The sequence below is a fragment of the Salvelinus fontinalis genome, chromosome 28 (genome assembly GCF_029448725.1).
Source record: "Salvelinus fontinalis isolate EN_2023a chromosome 28, ASM2944872v1, whole genome shotgun sequence".
In the NCBI taxonomy this organism is placed as follows: Eukaryota; Metazoa; Chordata; class Actinopteri; order Salmoniformes; family Salmonidae; genus Salvelinus; species Salvelinus fontinalis.
In genome coordinates, this window is record NC_074692.1 from 32,051,502 (window position 1) to 32,068,929 (window position 17,428).

Below are 17,428 nucleotides of genomic sequence, written 5' to 3' on the forward strand. Positions count from 1 at the left end.
AGGCAGCGGCTACTCTTCCTGGGGTTTATTATGGATCCCCATTAGTTCCTGACAAGGCAGCAGCTACTCTTCCTGGGGTTTATTATGGATCCCCATTAGTTCCTGCCAAAGCAGCAGCTACTCTTCCTGGGGTCCAGCAAAATTAAGGCAGTTATACATTTAAAAAACATTACATAACATTTCACAACACATTAAGTGTGTTCCCTCAGGCCACTACTCTACTACCGCATATCTACAATACAAAATCCATGTGTTTGTAATGCATGTGTCTGTGTTTGTTGAAAATGGATATGGATACGAGTGATGGACAAACAAGTGTTGCGTTTCCCTTTCCGTTTTGGCGAACCCCAAATCAAAATACATCACTCCAAAATGTAACTGACTGTCTTTAGGACAGGTGGTCCTCTGACCAGTGACGTAAACAATATTTACAGTTTATGTTTTCAATATATCACAAACTCTTTCTGCATATTAATTATTGATTTGGACACTTCAAAAATGGTGTTTTGAAATCTCTTTATTTATCAAAAGTTCTTGTCAACAGGAAGCAGTGACAGCATCCTTTTCAACTCATGTTTTATGAATATAAAATGGAACTTAAAACATTAAATTGCCAATAGTATTCTACTTAAAATGAGGTAAAAAGTGCTGAATTAGTCCTGAAACGTGCTGCGATTGATGTACACCAGAAATCATCTGAAACAGGTTTGCCCTGCTTACGTACAGTTTCTCCAACTCCATAACTGCTGGCATAAAAATGGTAAATTATGCACGACTATTGTATTGGCGATTCCCTAATGAACTGACATTGGCACAGGAGAGAGCTTTCCATAACACGTCCATAATAAAAGCAGCTTTCCAAACGCTATTCTTTTTGAGTGAAGACGCCCTTTATTGCACATATAAAATATAAATAGCTCAAACACATATTCCTATAGAAAAAAGGTGCAGAGAGATTCTTTCTATAAGCTGTATGTGTGATCTGGGTAACAACTGTATGTCCTCTCCTCTCACCTGTGCTGACCCTTCCTAGTCACCTGTGCTGACCCATCCTAGTCACCTGTGCTGACCCATCCTAGTCACCTGTGCTGACCCATCCTAGTCACCTGTGCTGACCCATCCTAGTCACCTGTGCTGACCCTTCCTAGTCACCTGTGCTGACCCTTCCTAGTCACCAGTGCTGACCCTTCCTAGTCACCTGTGCTGACCCTTCCTAGTCACCTGTGCTGACCCTTCCTAGTCACCTGTGCTGACCCATCCTAGTCACCTGTGCTGACCCATCCTAGTCACCTGTGCTGAACCATCCTAGTCACCTGTGCTGACCCATCCTAGTCACCTGTGCTGACCCATCCTAGTCACCTGTGCTGACCCATCCTAGTCACCTGTGCTGAACCATCCTAGTCACCTGTGCTGACCCATCCTAGTCACCTGTGCTGACCCATCCTAGTCACCTGTGCTGACCCATCCTAGTCACCTGTGCTGACCCATCCTAGTCACCTGTGCTGACCCATCCTAGTCACCTGTGCTGACCCATCCTAGTCACCTGTGCTGACCCTTCCTAGTCACCTGTGCTGACCCTTCCTAGTCACCTGTGCTGACCCATCCTAGTCACCTGTGCTGACCCTTCCTAGTCACCTGTGCTGACCCATCCTAGTCACCTGTGCTGACCCATCCTAGTCACCTGTGCTGACCCTTCCTAGTCACCAGTGCTGACCCTTCCTAGTCACCTGTGCTGACCCTTCCTAGTCACCTGTGCTGACCCATCCTAGTCACCTGTGCTGACCCATCCTAGTCACCTGTGCTGACCCATCCTAGTCACCTGTGCTGACCCTTCCTAGTCACCTGTGCTGACCCATCCTAGTCACCTGTGCTGAACCATCCTAGTCACCTGTGCTGACCCATCCTAGTCACCTGTGCTGACCCATCCTAGTCACCTGTGCTGACCCATCCTAGTCACCTGTGCTGACCCATCCTAGTCACCTGTGCTGACCCTTCCTAGTCACCTGTGCTGACCCTTCCTAGTCACCTGTGCTGACCCTTCCTAGTCACCTGTGCTGACCCTTACTAGTCACCTGTGCTGACCCTTCCTAGTCACCTGTGCTGACCCATCCTAGTCACCTGTGCTGACCCTTCCTAGTCACCTGTGCTGACCCTTCCTAGTCACCTGTGCTGACCCTTCCTAGTCACCTGTGCTGACCCTTCCTAGTCACCTGTGCTGACCCTTCCTAGTCACCTGTGCTGACCCTTCCTAGTCACCTGTGCTGACCCTTCCTAGTCACCTGTGCTGACCCTTCCTAGTCACCTGTGCTGACCCTTCCTAGTCACCTGTGCTGACCCTTCCTAGTCACCTGTGCTACCCCCACACACACACGTGAACAGTGACCCATGACCCCAACATATAGTGCCCTCTAGTGTACAAAACAAGTAAAAAATAACCTTTGACAAAGACCATTTCCACAACTCATAAACAGTCCAAAATGGCTCGTACAGCTATGTTCTATTGCTACTATTACTTCATTCATAAATTACACCGTAGTAACTCTAGTATAGGTACATGTTCATGTTACTAACAATGATGCGCTCGACGGTACTTGGATAATAAATATTTCATATTTGAGATTCTTCAAATAGCCACTGTTTGCCTTGATGACAGCTTTGCACACTCTTGGCATTCTCTTAACCACCTTAGTTCATAGTTCTGATGTCTTCACTATCATTCTCTTAACCACCTTAGTTCATAGTTCTGATGTCTTCACTATCATTCTCTTAACCACCTTAGTTCATAGTTCTGATGTCTTCACTATCATTCTCTTAACCACCTTAGTTCATAGTTCTGATGTCTTCACTATCATTCTCTTAACCACCTTAGTTCATAGTTCTGATGTCTTCACTATCATTCTCTTAACCTTGGATAATTTGACAGACATTTGTGAGGATTACAAGTATGCTTTAACGTTGTGGTGATTATACTGTAGGTCGTTCTGTAAAGCCTTCATACTTACCGTTCCTATCCTAGTGATGACAGTATTCCTTCATACTTACCGTTCCTATCCTAGTGATGACAGTATTCCTTCATACTTACCGTTCCTACTCTAGTGATGACAGTATTCCTTCATACTTACCGTTCCTATCCTAGTGATGACAGTATTCCTTCATACTTACCGTTCCTACTCTAGTGATGACAGCGTTCCTTCATACTTATCGTTCCTATTCTAGTGATGACAGCGTTCCTTCATACTTATCGTTCCTACTCTAGTGATGACAGTATTCCTTCATACTTACCGTTCCTACTCTAGTGATGACAGCGTTCCTTCATACTTACCGTTCCTACGCTAGTGATGACAGCGTTCCTTCATACTTATCGTTCCTACTCTAGTGATGACAGTATTCCTTCATACTTACCGTTCCTACGCTAGTGATGACAGTATTCCTTCATACTTACCGTTCCTACGCTAGTGATGACAGTATTCCTTCATACTTACCGTTCCTACCCTAGTGATGACAGTATTCCTTCATTCTTACCGTTCCTACTCTAGTGATGACAGTATTCCTTCATACTTACCGTTCCTACGCTAGTGATGACAGTATTCCTTCATACTTACCGTTCCTACGCTAGTGATGACAGTATTCCTTCATACTTACCGTTCCTACCCTAGTGATGACAGTATTCCTTCATACTTACCGATCCTACGCTAGTGATGACAGTATTCCTTCATACTTACCGTTCCTACCCTAGTGATGACAGTATTCCTTCATTCTTACCGTTCCTACTCTAGTGATGACAGTATTCCTTCATACTTACCGTTCCTACCCTAGTGATGATAGTATTCCTTCATACTTACCGTTCCTACGCTAGTGATGACAGTATTCCTTCATACTTACCGTTCCTACGCTAGTGATGACAGTATTCCTTCATACTTACCGTTCCTACTCTAGTGATGATAGTATTCCTTCATACTTACCGTTCCTACGCTAGTGATGACAGTATTCCTTCATACTTACCGTTCCTACGCTAGTGATGACAGTATTCCTTCATACTTACCGTTCCTACTCTAGTGATGACAGTATTCCTTCATACTTACCGTTCCTACGCTAGTGATGACAGTATTCCTTCATACTTACCGTTCCTACTCTAGTGATGACAGTATTCCTTCATACTTACCGTTCCTACGCTAGTGATGACAGTATTCCTTCATACTTACCGTTCCTACGCTAGTGATGACAGTATTCCTTCATACTTACCGTTCCTACGCTAGTGATGACAGTATTCCTTCATACTTACCGTTCCTACCCTAGTGATGATAGTATTCCTTCATACTTACCGTTCCTACGCTAGTGATGACAGTATTCCTTCATACTTACCGTTCCTACCCTAGTGATGACAGTATTCCTTCATACTTACCGATCCTACGCTAGTGATGACAGTATTCCTTCATACTTACCGTTCCTACTCTAGTGATGACAGTATTCCTTCATACTTACCGTTCCTACCCTAGTGATGACAGTATTCCTTCATACTTACCGTTCCTACCCTAGTGATGACAGCGTTCCTTCTCCACTATATACTCATGGCAGGTCTGGAACAACTCCAGCATCTTGGGAATGTCGACTCCAACCGACCCTGAAACAGCCAGAGAGAAACATGGTAAGGTCATGAGTTCTCCTAACCAGGGTTCTAAACTAACTTTTTCCACTGGTGGCACTGCTACTACTAATTTATTCAGTTGGTGGCACCGGCATATGATTTGGTTGCACAAATTTTTTTTATGACTCATGTCCCATACTGTACCTGTACTCCATCCAGAACCAGGCTAATAAATAAACTCGCCATCTTTTAAATTAGCATGCTCTTGCAGAGCTTGACAGTCAGGTAAATTTGCCAGCAGCACACCGGGCTGGTGCCAACTGAAAACTAATGGCCTACAATGAAAAGAATACTAGCCTGGGAAAGCGGATGATGCGTGCATTATTTAAATGTTACCTGTAATTTGGGGGGTAAGTATGTAGCCTATAATAACCTAGCCTCCATAAACAAATAATTACATTTTTACATAATTGCATTGATTGTTTGGAGGGAGAAAATAAAACCTTTGTGCATTCTGAAAAAGGGTGTTATTGTTTTGGTCACTCTACAGTTGTAGGACCCTATAAAATCAGTTATCTTTCGGGCAAATTTCATTTTCCCATGTTTTTTTCTCTCCCGGTTTCAGAGTTTCCCAAATTCCCTCTCAAAAACCACACTTTTAAATTAGAAAAACGACACAAATGTGATGCTTTAAGCTGAAAAATCAAATCACAAGACCACTTTGGAGGTCTGGGAACAATTCTTTGGCAGGTGTAGTTGCCCTCCCATTCAATTGCACACCTAGCAAGTAGACCGCTGTGTTTGGCTAGCAGTGTTTTTGTACTGTACTATGTACCAGCTAGGCTACATGTGATGGCAGAGTTTAAAAAAACTAAAATGCCCCATGATCGACACAAATTATCAAGATAATCATTCTGCCAAATAGACCTACTTTGCAGTCAACCTTTAATTGGGAAGGTTTTTGGGGGAAGCCTTTAGAATGTTCCTTTAAACAGCGCATAGGGGGCCTCCTCTCAGAGTCAGGTTCCTCTCAAGGTATTGTTCCTAGGGTTTTTTGGGTGTCAAAAGCATTTTGACAAAATGTAAAAAGGACGATGTAAATTGGATTGATTGATTGATAACGGGAGTGTTGCCTACCTCTCTTGTTCTTGGGGAACTTATCTGCGTAGTTCGTTCTTCAGAGGAAGTAGTTTGTAGATGATATCTAGTGCCACTACGTAGAAGTCCACTTCATAATCCAAGATCTACATTACAAAGAACAGAGAACACAGAAAATATTAACAAAAAGTGTGTGAGTGATGTGTGTGGATGGGGGTGGGGGTGGAGGGGGGGGGGGGTGAGAGAGACAGAAACAGAAGGGGGAAAGATTGAATTTCCCTCAGAGAGAGAAAGAAATTTGTGACACTCACTCTCTGCACAATGTCGGCTCCTCCCACACACGCTGCTCCGTTCTCCTGGGCTTGATCAGGATTCTGACGAGAACAGACAGAAACCCAGTGTCCTTCATTTATATTTACTACAGTATGAACACAATGCAGAGCACCATGGGACATATCCTGACATGGGCTGCATTTACACAGGCAGCCCAATTCTGATCTTTAGCCCAACTATTGGCAAAAGATTTGATCTGATTGACCAAAAGACCTATTGGGGGTAAAATAACAGAATAGGGCCGTGAACGTAACTCCCAATTACATGTCCCATCAACTCCAGTCTTATGGTGTGGTACAGTAGGTGTGTTTACTGGAACTAAGAAGTCACCCCCTTGCCAAGTCCCCATTTGCCAAGTCCCCCATTTGCCAAGTCCCCCCTTTGCCAAGTCCCCCCTTTGCCAAGTCCCCCCTTTGCCAAGTCCCCCCTTTGCCAAGTCCCCCCTTTGCCAAGTCCCCCCTTTGCCAAGTCCCCCCTTTGCCAAGTCCCCCCTTTGCCAAGTCCCCCCTTTGCCAAGTCCCCCCTTTGCCAAGTCCCCCCTTTGCCAAATATAATATATGCCACTTGGATGAACCTTTTATCCAAAGTGACGTACAAATCTCACTCACTGTAATGTAAAGTGTTTGATCCCTGCAGGAATTGAACCCCGCGACCTTGACCTTGAAATATATATTTCATATGAGATTCTTCAAATAGCCACCCTTTGCCTTGATGACAGCTTTGTACACACTTAACCAGCTTCATGAGTTAGTCACTACTTTTCTACAATGTAAATAATTGTAAAATAAAGATAAAAACCCTTGAATGAGTAGGTTTGTCCAAACGTTTGACTGGTACAGTACGTCGCTGCCAGTTCTAGGTGACATACAGATTATATACAGAGCATTCGGACAGTATTCAGACCCCTTGACTAATATTTTGTTACGTTACAGCCTTATTCTTAAATTAAAAATACATTTGAAAAAAATCCTCAATCTACCCCATAATGACAAAGACAAAAATTGTTGCAAACGTATATATACAAAAAAACTGAAATATAACATTAACATACTTATTCAGACCCTTTACTCAGTACTTTGTTGAAGCACCTTTGGCAGAGATTACAGCCTCGATTCTTCTTGGGCATGGCGCTACAAGCTTGGCACACCTGTATTTGGGGAGTTTCTCCCATTTTTCTCTGCAGATCCTCTCAAGCTGTCAGGTTAGATGGGGAGCATCGCTGCACAGCTATTTTCAGTTCTCTCTAGAGATGTTAGATCGAGTTCAAGTTCGGGCACTGGCTGGGCCACTCAAGGACATTCAGAGACTTGACCATTCTACCATGTAGGCCTGATTGGTGGAGTGCTGCAGAGATGGTGGTCCTTCTGGAAGGTTCTCCCATCTCCACAGAGGAACTCTGGAGCTCTGTCAGTGACCTTTGGGTTCTTGGTCATCTCCCTGACCAAGGCCCTTCTCCCCCACTTGCTCAGTTTGGCCGGGCGGCCAGCTCTAGGAAGAGTCTTGTTGGTTCCAAACTTCTTCCATTTAAGAATGATGGAGGCCACTGTGTTCTTGGGGACCTTCAATGCTGCATACATTTGTTGGTACCCTTCCCCAGATATGTGCCTCGACACAATCCAGTCTCGGAGCTCTACGGACAATTCCTTCCATCTCATGGCTTGTTTTTTTCTTTGACATGCACGGTCAACTCTGGGAACTTATATAGACAGGTGTGTGTCTTTCCAAAACTTGTCCAATAAATTGAATTCATCACAGGTGGACTCCAAACAAGTTGAAGAAACATCTCAAGAATGATCAATGGAAACAGGATGCACCTGAGCTCAATTTTGAGTCTCATAGCAAAGGGTCTGAATACTAATAGTTAGAGCGTTGGGCCAGTAACCGAAAGGTTACTGGATCAAATCCCCGAGCTGACAAGGTAAAAATCTTTCGTTCTGCCCCTGAGCAAGGCAGATAACCCACTGTTCCCCTGAACAAGGCAGTTAACCCACTGTTCCCCTGAGCAAGGCAGATAACCCACTGTTCCCCTGAGCAAGGCAGATAACCCACTGTTCCCCTGAACAAGGCAGATAACCCACTGTTCCCGGGGCGCCGAAGACGTGGATGTTGATTAAGGCAGCCCGCCGTACCTCTCTGATTCAGAGGGTTAAATGTGGAAGACATTTCAGTTGAAGACATTCAGTTGAACTGACTAGGTATCACCCCTTTCTCCTTATGTAAATAAGGTATTTCCGTTTTTTTATTTTGCAAATATTTCTAAAAGCCTGTTTTCTCTTTTTCATTATGGGGTATTGTGTGTAGATTGATGAGGGAAAAAGTTGATTTAATTAATATTAGAATAAGGCTGTAACGTAACAAAATGTGGAAAAAGTCAAGAGGTCTGAATCATTTCCAAATGTACTGTATTTCCATGTATACATCACTGCCAGATCAACAAGGGATTTCAATAGAATGACTGATTAACATGTAAATGACTTAGGGACTCAGTAAGGTCCATCAAGGAAAACATAACATAAATCAAATGAATAAATTAGCTATTGATGTTGGAAACAGCACAGGAGATTAAAAAAGACAAAGAATAAAAGTTACTGTTTAAGTCAGATAACTTACCTCTGTAAAAACGGAAACTTTGTTGACTTCTGGTAAATTATGGTAAAGTATGGTAAATAAACTGTGCTGACAAAGGGATCCACTTTTTTCTGGAAGAGAAGATTAATTCATGTAAATATATTGCTGTGCTGCCTTGCGACATCAAAGCCTACATGAAAAAACAATATGTGGCAAGCAGATGAAGGGATCTGGATTTCACTCAACAACGTTTACCATCCTCGGTCACCATGACAATAGAATGTGTGCATCCCAAACGGAACCGCTATCCCCATTGTGCACGACCTTTCACCTTTTGGGCTCTGGTCAAACGCAGTGGATATTAATAAAATGTCAATATAAAGCCCTTTTTACATCAGCTGATGCCACAAAGTGCAATACAGAAACCCAGGCTAAAACCCTAAAAACAGCAAGCAATGCAGAAGCACGGTGGCTAGGAAAAACTCCCTAGAAAGGCAGGAACTTAGGAAGAAACCTAGAGGGGAACCAGGCTCTGAGGGTGCCATTTGAGATGCAACTAATGTCTTCTTTAATCAACTACTAAATTGTTTCCTCTCTGTTCATGTTTTACCAAGATGACTGCACTCAATTCATTATGTATTTCAACACCATCTGCGTATGCTACATCCATTTTTTGGAATTTGAAGTTCATGATGAATTATTTTAGTGACCTTGATGGTATTCCATCTATCCCTGAACGTGATTTAGCTTTGAGCCACTTTGAAGAGGTCTTCAATACATGGATAATCATGCTCCCTTTAAAAAAACCTAGGGTTAAAGACAGATTGAATGCATTGGTACACTCTGGAATGATCAGAAGTCATTCATAAAAGAGATGATGCTTGGGACAAGGCCAGGAACAGAGGCTTAGGCCCGGACTGGCAAGCTTTTAATAAGCAACTGAGGAATCCTTGTGTAATTGGAACACGGCTAAAATTTTGGAAACTTCCTCCTCTCTGCCACAACAAATTAATTCAGACCCTGGCCTCATTATGAAAAAAAATGCCATCATTGATATATTTAATCACCATTTTATTTCAGCGGGCTCTCTGTTTGAAATAAGAAAAGTATAGAAATCAGCTGTTGTGCTGCCGCTCCATAAGGGATAGTAGAGTTCTTCATCATTATCACACCGTTTCAAGGCTTCCTTGTCGAACTCAGATTCTTGAATCCTTATTAAATGTACAACTTTGTTCTTTTTTTAAATCAGAGAAAAGTATTTTGAATGTAAACCAATCAGCCTGGGCATCGAATCAGGGTTTAGGCCTGGGCATCCAATCAGGGTTTAGGCCTGGGCATCCAATCAGGGTTTTAGGCCTGGGCATCCAATCAGGGTTTTAGGCCTGGGCATCCAATCAGGGTTTTAGGCCTGGGCATCCAATCAGGGTTTAGGCCTGGGCATCCAATCAGGGTTTAGGCCTGGGCATCCAATCAGGGTTTAGGCCTGGGCATAGCACTATAATAACAACCACTTTAGTTGTTCATGATCTTGTCAATTCTTTAGACACTACAATGTGCTGCTTTGTTTGTGGACCTTTCAAAAGCTTTTCATATGGTTGATCAAGCTATTTAATTGAGTAAGTTGTCCTCGATAGGCCTGAGCTCTGACACCTGTTCATGGTTTCAGAACTCAGGCCATGGTGATTGATGGGGTTAAGTCTAGATACGTAAAGGTATAGCACAGGGGTCGAATGTAAAAGCCCTTCAATATAGACCACATGGATAATTCAATAAATCACATTTTTTTTACATGAATAAAGACTTGCTAAAGTGTCTAAATTCATCATTTTGACATGTTCCTCTGACTTCTAGAAAGATTCTAAAATCACACTTAACCCCAAAACGTCTCTAGGTTTTCACAAACATTGTAAAGCCCTAGTTATTTTTCTGCTTTTCAAAATTAATGAATGATTATTATTTAATTAATATGATCAGTGATTCATGTACGTCTGTACCTCGTGTTCAGGTTCCCTCACGTTAAGGTCTACCCTGTTACGTCAACTTAACTCTTTAATATGGTGAAAACGTTTTGTGAGGCTTGCATTGAACAGTCAACCCTGTTACGTCAACTTAACTCTTTAATATGGTGAAAACGTTTTGTGAGGCTTGCATTGAACAGTCAACCCTGTTACGTCAACTTAACTCTTTAATATGGTGAAAACGTTTTGTGAGGCTTGCATTGAACAGTCAACCCTGTTACGTCAACTTAACTTTAATATGGTGAAAACGTTTTGTGAGGCTTGCATTGAACAGTCAACCCTGTTACGTCAACTTAACTCTTTAATATGGTGAAAACGTTTTGTGAGGCTTGCATTGAACAGTCAACCCTGTTACTTCAACTTAACTCTTTAATATGGTGAAAACGTTTTGTGAGGCTTGCATTGAACAGTCAACCCTGTTACATCAACTTAACTCTTTAATATGGTGAAAACGTTTTGTGAGGCTTACATTGAACAGTCAAACCTGTTACTTTATTTTGGCACCGACTAGTCATTTTGAGATGGGAAAACGTGTTTTTAAGAAGTTACACTTCTCAAAAGGCACCATATAAGGCAGGTAAACTTCCTTGGGGGGGGGGGGGGGGGGGGGGGCTGGACCGTTACCGGCCCTACAACTAATTGGAAGAGAAGAACAAGCACCGTATCAAGTAGACATGTGGCATCCTTGTGTGACAGAGTGACAATACCTCACAACCAGGGCTCAAACTCACATATCCTCTGCACCCGAACTCAACATACTGTGGCCTAACATCTTAAATAAATGCTTGCAAACTAGGCTAATAGGTATGCATGTAAATTATCATTCAGCAAAAAAAAAAAAAAAATGTTATGTTCAATAAGTCTATGATGCGAAAGGAGAATTTGTTAAGCAATCGATGAGTGTGTGTGTGTGTGTGTGTGTGTGTGTGTGTGTGTGTGTGTGTGTGTGTGTGTGTGTGTGTGTGTGTGTGTGTGTGTGTGTGTGTGTGTGTGTGTGTGTGTGTGTGATGACTTACTTTGCGGCAGCATAGATCCTTAACAGGGAGATGTCTGGGTGCAGTCTGAGAGACACTTCTCGTATGTTGGACCACCATCCATCAGGAGATGGCATCCTGCTAAAACGAAGAGAATTGAAGCATAGCGAGTCAGTAAGGATCCCAGCAGGACTTCACAGCGGTTCATTTGAATACTGTTTGATTGGTTTAAAGTATAGGTGCAATTTCACCACACCATCTGTAAAACTTTTGCAAGTTAGATAAACATGGTACACATAAAAATCAATCCTAAAGGCCTGCATAGTAGGTGAAGAAAACACGTACAGGAATCTGATTCAAAAGAAGTCATAGACGCAAGATTCCGCGTTTCAAACAGGCAGCCTAATTCTGATATTTTTTCCACCAATCACATCAGATCTTTTTCAGGGCTGATCTGAATGGTCAAAAGACCAATTAGTGAAAAGAAACATCAGATTAGCCTGTCTAAACGCAGCCCGAGAGATAGTGACGTTTCATACCTGAGCTCCGAGGCATGCGTCGAAATTGCTAAGCAGTTTACTTCGAAGCAGTGTGCCGATACCTGTATCACCTTATCCGAAGCTTTGTTTCCGTTGAACAACCACCCGATTGGTTTGGTATTGGTTTCAGTTAAAGATCATTTGCCACTAGTGTACACTGTTGACTAAAGCCTCGAGTGATTAACCTATTTGACGCAATTGTCTATAAAACCTCAATGCTTCAGGATACTGTTTCCCCATCACTAGCGAGAGGGATAAACTGGGACAAAAATGGGTCTTCTCCAGCAGGAGGTGTTTTTTCGCTCAACAATGAGCGTAGAATTTGGTTAATCGAAAATGCAATGGCTTATTTGCTGCGTGTTGGTTATTTGATTAAATAGAAGTTGTGTAATAATTAGGTTGTTACGAGTGTAATGATTTAAGTAAGACATCCAGGAAACTTTTAGGTCCTACCTGATCTTGCCTCCTCCTGACCGACTTCCCTTCTTTAAACAGGTCAACATTCACAAGGACGCAGGACCAGACAGATTACCAGGACGTGTACTCCCGAGATTGCGCTGACCAACTGGCAAGTGTCTTCACTGACATTTTCAACCTGTCCCTGACTGAGTCTTTAATACCAACATGTATCAAGCAGACCACCATAGTCCCTGTGCCCAAGAGCACTAAGGTAACCTGCCTAAATCACTACCGACCCATAGCACTAACATCTGTAGCCATGAAGTGCTTTGAAAGGCTGGTCATGGCTCACAACACCATTGTCCCAGAAACCCTAGACACACTCCAATTTGCATACCACCCCAACAGATCCACAGATGCCGCAATCTCTATTGCACTCAACACTACCATTTCCCACCTGGACAAAATGAAAACCTATGTGAGAACGCTATTCATTGACTACAGCTCAGCGTTCAACACCATAGTGCCCTCAAAGCTCATCACTAAGCTAAAGCCCCTGGGACTAAACACCTCCCTCTGCAACTGGATCCCGGACTTCCTGACGGGCCACCCCCAGGTGGTAAGGGTAGGTAACAACACATCCACCACGCTGATCCTCAACACAGAGGCCCCTCAGGGGAGCATGCTCAGTCCCCTCCTGTACTCCCTGTTCACGCATGTCTGCATGGCCAGGCACGATTCCAACACCATCATTAAGTTTCCCGATGACAACAGTGGTAGGGCTGATCACCAACAACGATGACACAGCCTATAGGGAGGAGGTCAGAGACCTGGCCATGTGGTGCCAGGACAACAACCTCTCCCTCAACGTGATCAAGACAAAGGAGATGATTGTGGAAGACAGGAAAAGGAGGACCGAGCACGCCCCCATTGTCATCGACGGACTGTAGCAGGTTGAGAGCTTCAAGTTCCTTGGTGTCCACATCACCAACAAACTATCATGGTCCAAACTAGAGGTCGACCGATTAAATCGGAATGGCCGATTAATTAGGGCCGATTTCAAGTTTTCATAACAATTGGAAATCGGTATTTTTGGACACCGATTTGGACAAACATTTTTTTTACACCTTTATTTAACTAGGCAAGTCAACGGCCTAGGAATGGTGGGTTAACTGCCTCGTTCGAAGGAAGAACTACAGATTTTTACCTTGTCAGCTCGGGGGATTCAATCTTGCAACCTTACAGTTAACTAGTCCAACGCTCTAACCACCTGATTACATTGCACTCCACGAGGAGCCTGCCTGTTACGTGAATGCAGTAGAAGCCAAGGTAAGTTGCTAGCTAGCATTAAACTTATCTTATTAAAAACAATCAATCAATCATAATCACTAGTTAACTACACATGGTTGATGATATTACTAGTTTATCTAGCGTGTCCTGCGTTGCACATAATCGATGCAGTGCGTATTGTTGCTCCAATGTGTACATAACCATAAACATCAATGCCTTTCTTAAAATCAATACACAGAAGTATATATTTTTAAACCTGCATATTTAGCTAAAAGAAATCCAGGTTAGCAGGCAATATTAACTAGGTGAAATTGTGTCACTTCTCTTGCGTTCATTGCACGCAGAGTCAGTGTATATACAACAGTTTGGGCCGCCTAATTTGCCAGAATTTTACATAATTATGACATAACAATGAAGGTTGTGCAATGTAACAGGAATATTTAGACTTAGGGATGCCACCCGTTAGATAAAATACGGAACGGTTCCGTATTTCGCTGAAAGAATAAACGTTTTGTTTTCGAAATGATAGTTTCCGGATTCGACCATATTAATGACCTAAGGCTCATATTTCTGTGTGTTATTATGTTATAACTAAGTCTATGATTTGATAGAGCAGTCTGACTGAGCGGTGGTAGGCAGCAGCAGGCTCGTACGCATTCATTCAAACAGCACTTTCCTGCGTTTTGCCAGAAGCTCTTCGCGGTGCTTCAAGCCTATCAACTCCCGAGATTAGGCTGGTGTAACCGATGTGAAATGGCTAGCTAGGTAGCGGGGTGCACGCTAATAGCGTTTCAAACGTCACTCGCTCTGAGACTTGGAGAAGTTATTCCCCTTGCTCTGCACTGCATGGGTAACGCTGCTTCGAGGGTGGCTGTTGTCGTTGTGTTCCTGGTTCGAGCCCAGGTAGGAGCGAGGAGAGGGAAGGAAGCTTTACTGTTACACTGGCAATACTAACGTGCCTATAAGAACATCCAATAGTCAAAGGTTAATGAAATACAAATGGTATAGAGAGAAATAGTCCTATAATTCCTATAATAACTACAACCTAAAACTTCTTACCTGGGAATATTGAAGACTCATGTTAAAAGGAACCACCAGCTTTCATATGTTCTCATGTTCTGAGCAAGGAACTTAAACGTTAGCTTTCTTACATGGCACATATTGCACTTTTACTTTCTTCTCCAACACTTTGTTTGTTGCATTATTTAAACCAAATTGAACAGGTTTTATTATTTATTGGAGGCTAAATTGATTTTATTGATGTATTATATTAAGTTAAAATAAAAGTGTTCATTCAGTATTGTTGTAATTGTCATTATTACAAATAAATAAAATCGGCCGATTAATCGGTATCTGTTTTTTTGCTCCTCCAATAATCGATATCGGCATTGAAAAATCATAAATCGGTTGACCTCTAGTGGTACGGCACAGTACATCACTGGTGCCAGGCTTCCTGCCACCCAGGACCTCTATACCAGCAGTGTCAGAGGAAGGCCCTAAAAATTGTCAAAGACTACAGCCACCTTAGTCATAGACTGTTCTCTCTGCTACCGCACGGCAGGTGGTACCGTAGCGCCAAGTCTAGGTCCAAGACTTCTTACAGCTTCTACCCTCAAGCCATGAGACTCCTGAACAGCTAATCAAATGGCTACCAAGACTATTTGCGATGCCCCCCTCCCCCCTCTTTTACACTTCTGCTACTCTCTGTTTATTGTCTATGCATAGTCACTTTAACTCTACCTACATGCACATATTACCTCAACTAAACGGTTCCCCTGAACATTGACTCTGTACCAGTACCCCCTGTACATAGCCTTTACTGCTGCTCTTTTTCTCAAAAAAATGTATCTATTTTTTTTAATTAACACTTATTTTTCGTCAAACTGCATAGTTGGTTAGTGGCTTGTAAGTTACACCTTACAGTGAAATGCTACACCTGTCGTATTCGTATTTGATTTTGATTTGGGAATATAGAATATTTTGTTGATGCGTGGTTTGGACGAATCAGTTCATCACTGGGGGCGAGTTCCCAGTCATCAGCACTATCTGCAGTGCCTCTAATCAAATGACTTTCTCCTAACACACGTTGCTGCTACAATTTTATTTTATTTTTATATCCTGCTCCTCAGCCACTTTACCCCTGATTGATTGACCTCATCTAGCACGGATATCGTTATTGATATTGTTCTTGTACATACTTTATATTATTTTCCACAACCATTTGCCTGTACCGTTTACACCTTCTGTAGAGACCCATCCACTTAGCTAGAAGTGGCTGGGGGATATAGCATTTCTTTCACATGACCCATCAATTTAGACAAGTGTGTGTGGATAAGCGTAATCTAATATTTATTAAATATTTTTATCTGGACACTTTCTGTTTACCTGGAATGTTTCCTTCTTGTAGGCTACTACTTTTAGTCTTAATCTTTACGACACTACTCACTGTTTAGCACATGACATCACATGAATCCTTATAGAGATGGGTGGGGCTAAGGCTTAAGAGGGTGTGAACAATGCTGAATGGGTGGAGACAAAGGAGAGCTCTCCAGTAGGTACCAAAACATTCATAGGCCATTTTCTCAAAAGTGAGGTTCCAAGTTTATTTCAAAGTAGAATTACTTTCCCAATGTGTATGATACACCATTTTGTATCTCTACTTTTATTGAATGTAATAAAAAAATATATATACAATTTCAAACTTTGATACATAAGACCGAATCCAGGTGGTCAGAATCGCTCAGGTGGAACAAACTTAATTTAGTCTTTTTTCAATGCTGATTTGAATGTCATTGGGAAAACAAAGAGGTGTCAACAACATAAAATCAGTAATCCTCGAAGTAAATCATATAGTTTTTTTAAAGTATCTAATTACAATATTTTTGCTGGTAATGTAACGGATAACAGTTAATGTTTTTTGTAATCCGACATGTAACCCTGGTAGTAAGTAAGGGCTCCTGAGTGGCGCAGCGGTCTAAGGCAATTGGCAGCGCACAATTGGCCCAGCGTCGTCCGGGTTAGGGCTTGGCCTTCATTGTAAATAAGAATTTGTTCTTAACTGACTTGCCTAGTTAAATAATACACATTTTTTAAAGGAGTTGAAAAGTTGCTAATTAGCTCAAATTGTCTGTGATGAAATGTAAACTCGCAACCTTTGGGTTGCTAGACGTTCTTGTTATACGCACGAATTTTGTTTTTTGCCTTTTAAGTAACCACCAGTCTTATGTAACCATGCCAAACGTAACACATCACACTAATTTAAGTATCCTATCTTACTTCTAGTGTAAGAGACCAGGCTGAGTTATTGAATTCTACTAGCTAGCATCAGTAGTTAGAACATTAGCTTGCTAGCTACATGAGTGACACTGGCAAAGGCTGCTAGCTAGCTACGTTTGCTAGGAACTACAGTATGCAACATAAATGCATTGGCTATGCATCATCGTGTGGGCAGTTTATTCTAAATCTTGAACTGCAATTGAATTTAAGATAAAATAGTTTGTAGAACTGACCTTTTTCAAACACTGTGCAGGTTGCCATGTTTAAAATGCACCGGTGACTTGCCCTACGTTAAATTCGTCACGTCTAGAAACAACGCAGGCAACTTTGCTGCCGGTGGGGCACACT

General features: G+C 42.3%; 2 long non-coding RNA genes across 4 annotated transcripts; both read right to left on the minus strand.

The window, feature by feature from the left end:
- Positions 1-502: 502 nt before the first annotated feature.
- On the minus strand, positions 503-1,290 carry LOC129826596 (uncharacterized). The gene is made up of 2 exons (XR_008755049.1): positions 1,199-1,290; positions 503-1,152 (listed from the first exon to the last, which is right to left on the minus strand). It is a non-coding gene; the product is annotated as an uncharacterized LOC129826596 (long non-coding RNA).
- Positions 1,291-1,330: 40 nt separating this feature from the next.
- LOC129826595 (uncharacterized) lies at positions 1,331-17,428 on the minus strand. 3 transcript variants are annotated; one of them, XR_008755047.1, is made up of 7 exons: positions 17,314-17,428; positions 11,619-11,717; positions 8,627-8,715; positions 5,995-6,057; positions 5,723-5,829; positions 1,590-4,621; positions 1,331-1,543 (listed from the first exon to the last, which is right to left on the minus strand). It is a non-coding gene; the product is annotated as an uncharacterized LOC129826595 (long non-coding RNA). The 3 variants fall into 3 exon arrangements; XR_008755046.1 differs by having other exon boundaries at positions 1,331-4,621; positions 17,314-17,417; XR_008755048.1 differs by having other exon boundaries at positions 1,331-4,621; positions 11,619-11,714; positions 17,314-17,386.